We start from the raw sequence: 7138 nt of genomic DNA on the forward strand, positions 1-7138 counted from the left end.
ATGAATATATTTATCCGCCCACCTGAGGATCATACTACACAATCCAGTACGCAAGGATGAATCATGAAATGATATATACAGGAAGTAGTTGACAGGATAGCACAAATCAATAATAGGTTAACATTTTAAGTGGTAAGCTGTCATAATCATTAGCACGCCGGGTAAAATGCTTAGTGGTATTTCGTCTGTCGTTACGTTCTGAGTTCAAATTCCGCCGAGGTCGACTTTGCCTTTCATCCTTTTGGGGTCGATAAATTAAGTACCAGTTACGCACTGGGGTTGATGTGATCGACTTAATCCCTTTCTTTGTCCTTGTTTGTCCTCTCTGTGTTTAGCCCCTTGTGGGTAGTAAAGAAATAGGTATTTCGTCTGTCATCGGGGTCGATGAATAAGTACCAGTTGAGCACTGAGGTTGATTTAATCAACTTTCCTCCTCCCATGAAATTGCTAGCCTTGTGTCAGATTTGAACTCAGTAAAGAGATAAATATTGAAATGTCTAGTGAACAACAATCAGCTTGAGACCCTCACAGTTCAAGATTAATAATCTTGGTTCAACTGATCGAAATTCGAAACTGATGGTACATTTATGGAACCCTACAATATGAAGGTGATACATGCATGTGTAATTCTAATGGCAGTAATAATGATGACATCCACGGTTGCATCTCTCCTGACTCTTTTGTGTTATTTTTTAATTGTCTCCATCATCTCTAACATACAAGCTCCATTCCCACATAGTCGCCAAGTCGGTTTCTTCGCAGAAAAACCCTCACATCCTCGGGGTTGACTAAGCTTTTACTCAACACACCCTCATCGTATTCTTATCGTGATTCATCGTCCCTCTCGCTAAGCGTTAATCACGACGATATAGTACTTTGAGGTGTAGCCAACATGGGGGGAAGCCTACATAGGAGCATCCTCATCACCTAACTCAAGCACTTTAACATCAGTCAACTGATTATGGCCACAATTTTGTTGCAGCTTATCTTTGCCACTATTTCGACGTGAGCCACTTACCCACACCAAGGAACTCTCGGATACGCTGAATGTAGTTAATGTGGAATATCTCCATAAACTTGATGTCACAAGTGTACGTCACCAAAGCTATACAGACATAAAGGTGGTGTTGAAACGGATTGCTTGGTATACGGTGACCTTTATGAATGAATGATTTTCATTCTGAAAGACAATGAGCCAAAGTCTCCTGGAAGAAGCCGATACCTATTAAATACAACCCTGTATCTCACTGTGATTGATGCCATTCTCAGAGAAAGCTTTTCAGATACCTAAAAGATGGCACTGCTAACACCTGTTCGTCACAAACATTCAAAAGCAAACATAGTAAGCATTACATTGGTTCGCAACTCTCTTGGTAAAAGTGGCTTCAAATTTTGGCTCTAGACCCGCAATTTCGGCGAAAGGAGTAAGTCCATCACATCGTCGCTAATGATCTATTGGTATTTATTTTATAGACCCCGAAAGGATGAATGGCAAAGTCGACCTCGGCGGAATTCGAACTCAGAACGTAGCGGCAGACGAAATACCTATTTCTTTACTACCCACAAGGGGCTCAACACAGAGAGGACAAACAAGGACAGACAAACGGATTAAGTCGATTATATCGACCCCAGTGCGTAACTGGTACTTAATTCATCGACCCCGAAAGGATGAAAAGCAAAGTCGACCTCAGCAGAATTTAAGCTCATAATGTAGCGTCAGACGAAATGCCGCTAAGCATTTCGCCCGGCGTGCAAACGTTTCTGCCAGCTCGCCGCCTTTTGTAGCGGCAGACGAAATACCACGAAGCATTTTGTGACGATTCTGCCAGTTCGGCACTATAACTCTTTTATAATCACTTTTTTAATTCGAATTCTGCAAAGGACGACTTTGCCTTTCATCCTTTCGGGATTGATAAAATAAATATCAGTTGAGCATTGGGGATCTATGTAATCATGCATACGTAATTCATCAGCATTTAGGTGGGGCAGTTGTAGCTCCACGGGTTGGGGAAATGCATTTGACAGACGGCTTGGTCACTATCATATAATGATTAGTCCAAGTGCTGACTTTTGGATTTATGATAACATATAAAGACATATTCATCAGGGGGTAGGAAACTAATTGTATTACCTGAGTAATTTGCGTGCGTGCGTGTGTATGTATGTGTGTGTATGTCTGGGTGTGCATGTGTATGCATGTGTTCATGTGTGTGTGTGTGTGTGTTGTGTGTGTGTGTGTGTGTGTGTGTGTGTGTACGTATGTTTGCATACCAAAGGTATAAGTCATACACCTGTTACAAATAGTTGGTAAATTTGTTAGCAAAAGCATATTACTCTCTTTCCTTCTATTTTCACATTTCAGCTGGGAATAAATGCCAGTCTTATTTCATTGATGAGCGCTTACTAGAATCGTATCAAGACTTTTGTCTTTCAATGAAGTTACATATTTCACATTTAATACAGACCTAATAATTCATCTGTTTCACCTAAATTTATTTCAAACTGGTTCTCGAACCTGAATTTTGTGTATTCTGTTACTCTTTTACTCTTTTACCTGTTTCGGTCATTTGACTGTGGCCATGCTGGAGCACCGCCTTTGGTCGAGCAAATCGACCCCAGGACTTATTCTTTGTAAGCCTAGTACTTATTCTATCGGTCTCTTTTGCCGAACCGTTAAGTTACAGGTACGTAAACACACTAGTATCGGTTGTCAAGCGATGTTGGGGAGACAAACACAGACACAGAAACGTATACACACACACACACACACACACACACCACACACACACACACACACACAGATACATATATATATATATATACGTATATACGACGGGCTTCTTTCCATTTTCGTCTACCAAATCCACTTACAAGACTTTGGTCGGCTCGAAGCTATAGTAGAAGACACTTGCCCAAGGTGCCATGTAGTGGGACTGAACCCGGAATCATGTGGTTCGTAAGCAAGCTACTTACCACACAGCCACTCCTACGCCTAACATTGATTTCTAACACGTTCATAAGGCCTTAAAAGTAAAGGATTGTTACAGTCGAGTAGATTGTACTCCTCCAACATAGAATGCAAAGTAGATGTTTGTCAAGATTTGAACTCAGAATGTAATGGTACGCAGCAAAAATTCGCAAAGCCGTTTGTCACTCAGCAAATTCTGTCGATCCCCGATCCCTTTATTATCTTCGCAACATCAACATTAGTTTGCAAACAGCTTCTGCTATAATTATGTGAAAACAGTTAAACAGCAATGATTCTTTCTACTTTGAAATGAAAAACTACAAAATTTCTGGTTGTAATATTTTAAAAACATTGAACGGCAATGGAAGCAAACACCAATATGGCTTTTATATTCACACCAAACAGAGGTATTTACTGTTTTAACAGATTTAGCATGTCTCTGTGTAAACTGGGTCTTCACGCTTAAAGGTAATTTAAATATTTTCACACTGTTTCCCCATAAGCAACAACAATACAAAATAGTTTAATGATATACAAATATTGCTCATCGAATCAATCACAGGCACATTCAACGCTGTGAAATGTCATCATATTAACACATACTAAAGACGAATTTCATTAAAAGAAAAATAAAGGAAAAAGCATTTCTTAAAAGACTCATGTTAATCACGAAGAAGGAATCAACGAATTTAACAGTTTTGTTATTAATCATCGACAGTGAAAAACTACGTATATAAATAATGAGTATAGGCTTAATGAAGAAGTGTTATAATTTATTCGACCAACAAACGATTCTTTTTCCTAAACTCGGGTGAGTAAATATGGTTTGTAGTAAGATCTCCCATTTTGAATATTTTGTTTACATTTTATATTGTTGTTTAGTGTATGTTGTTTTATTTATGGCTTTTGTTGTTGTTTATAATATTTTCATATGACACCTTTAATTTCGCATGCAGCTACATAAAGTTTCCCACAAACAAATGATGACAACAGAAATCACTTCATCTTAGAGAACAGTATGTTTGTTTGTTTGTTTGTTTGTTTATTGTTTCTTAGCATTCATTTATGCAAAGAATGTTCGAAGATAGTGAAAGCGGCGTGGAATACCTGCGATAAAAGTTCAATTCAGAGTTAAGCCATTGCACTGATGTTATTCCTTCTATCACCGATTTCTGAGTGTAGCCATTTGATCAAGGACATCAGAGAGGGAGTACTCCAGGAGACTATGTTGACTCCGGGTTATTCACAAGAATGAAAGGATTTTATTGACAAAAATCCGACCAGTTAGGATTCATGGCCATTACGGACCATATCGTAGAGTTTTAAAAAAATATTTTTGCAAACCTAAGACAAGAATAAGTCTTTAAACTTATGTATCCACACACACACGCATACACACACACAAACACACACACACACACACATATATGCACACCTATTATACGAGGAGATACCCAGAAGTAACCGGGAGCGTTCTCCGTAGGACAAACCCGTTGAAATTCAGACTTCCACCGCTAGAAGCCACTTGATGCGACCCTCAGGCATCAGTCTACATCGAATTGAGTCGTTCTGTCACGTGGTGCGTATTTGTTTTCCGGTACTTTTCCCCTGTTCATCAATATTTGTACACGGCGGCCGAAAGAGTTGTCACGCTACAAACAGCCTACAAGGACGCTACCATGAGCAAAGTACAAGTTTACGAGTGGTTTTCACGCTTTAGGAATGGTCACTAGTCGCATGAAAACTAATCTCGTTCAGGGCGACCGTCGACCTCCCGAACTGATCTTGAGGAACTTGTTCATGAACTGATCTTGAGGAACTTGTTCATATGACTGGTGTGTACTGGAGCTCCTGTCAACAAATTTTGAGCGAGGAATTGCAAATGAAATTAAAATTTGTGTCTCGCTTGCTCAAGGGAAGATCGAAAGCAGTCACAAATGAATGCGTGTCGTGAACTTGAAGGACAATTGGAAGTTGATTCGGATATTTTTCGGAGGTCGTCACTGGAGAGGGAAGTTGGTGCTACGCAATTTGCAGATGTGGAAAAGATGAAGAAAGAAACGACGGAGGGGTTGAAATATATCACATCGCATGAGTTCCAGCACTGCTTCGAACAGTTGAAAACACGGCTGGTCCGATCCATTGCTTCACACGGAGAATACTTTGAAGGCTATAAGTGTGTAAATATGTATGACTAAGTGAATGAAATAACATTGCAAAATTCTGGTTTCTTTTGGGTACCCCCGTATATATATATATATATATATGTATATATATATATATATATATATATTTGGGTGTGTGTGTGGGTGTGTGTGTGTGTGTGTGTGCGTGCGTGCGTGTGTGTGTCTGTGTGTGTGTGCCTGTGTGTATTTGTATGCTTCTGTGTGCGTGTGTTTGTGTGTGTGTATGTGTATTTGCATTTAGATGTTAAATCCCCGATATGTATATATATATATATATGTATATATATATAAATACACACACATCTATATATATATATGTATGTTTCTCTCTCTCTCCCTCTTTCTCTTTATCTATCTATTTACCTATCTATGGATAGATAGATATACTATATATATACATACATATACATGCACTCACACAAATATATATGTACACACACACACACACACACACACACACACACATATATATATATATATATATATATATATATATATATATATACTCTGTGCTTATAATGTATTGAGTCATTCATTGAAGCATTTTCTTCTTGGTCTTTTGGCCAATATAACCATTTGTGTATTTGTGTCTACGTTTGTTTATGCTTCGAGAGATAGAATGATAGGTACTGCCAATACGTTTGCCTCGTTGTGCAGATATAGGCATTGTGGTGATACACCGCAGCTCCTGCACTCTTGCCACCACTCTCTCTCTTTCTCTGTCGCTGTCTATGTCTGTCTTTTTGTCTGTCTCTCCGCCTCTCTGCCTCTCTCTCTCTCTCTCTCTGTGTTTCTGTCTGTCTCTGTCTGTATGTATGTCTCTTTCTCGCTTCTTTCTGCAGAACTGATTACGGAAGAATTTCACACACACACACACGCTCACACACTCACGCTCACACACGCACACACACGCTCACACCCACACGCACACACAAACACACACACACAACACACACACACACACAGAAAACACACACACATTAATAGAGAGCAGTCGCTATATTTCATTCCGTAACGGCTATCTCTGAAGAACGCAAGGTTACATAATTTGAGTGTCACCTAACAATCCGTTGAACCTCTAGTGCGAAACCGATTGTTAAGATCGGCCGTAATGGATATATAATACTGTACACTTCGATTAATGTACATATATCCCAATTATGCTACATGTGTTTTTGTGCATATTAATATAAACCCGCTCATATTTTACCGTCGAAAGTAGGACATAATACATGCGTGTCGGTACTTTGTGAGACAGACCATCATTGTCCATTGAATATTGAAGTCAATCGAAAGAGTTGATCATAATAGTGGTTTTAGCCTCGCACGTGTTCAACTAAGTTATGTAATCTTAAACATAATCATTCAAGTGGGATTTTTCAAGCTGAATCTAGTTATCTTAATGGTTTATCAACTGAACGTATAAACGTCTTGATATCTAAGTAATAACAATGTATGGCAAGCACTTAATGAACTGGCAATGTTAAGGTTTAACATTTTATGTGGTGCTAAAGAACACAGTTGGAAACTACTCAAGTGCAACACTCCTTGGAAACGTTAAGCAATGGCAAGTTCTTCTGTGGTGCTCTACAAGCAACAGGTTTAGTAATTAAATGGTAAATAGCATTAACTTGTTTAAGCGGTCCAATGATAAATGATAAACCTAGTAGATTATCGTCTATCTTTTATCTTTTGTTGTTTCAGTTATTAGATTGTAGCCATGGTGAGGGTTTTAGTCGAAAGAATTGCTCCCAGTACTTATAGAAGTAAATGTAAAAGTGAATAAAAATTGAGAGCGCAGAAAATGTCAGACGTATATTTCCTTTGTAGTGTGGCTTAAAAAAAATTTAAGCTTTGTCAGACAGCTTATGGTAAGCAATAACAGATGTCAGGAAGTTAATAGAAATGTTACACGCATGGCACTCTCACTGAGTTTTCACATCTGGTTCAATTTATTTACCCAGGTATTTCATTATCTATTTTT

This window comes from Octopus sinensis, linkage group LG17, assembly GCF_006345805.1.
Source record: "Octopus sinensis linkage group LG17, ASM634580v1, whole genome shotgun sequence".
NCBI lineage: Eukaryota > Metazoa > Mollusca > Cephalopoda > Octopoda > Octopodidae > Octopus > Octopus sinensis.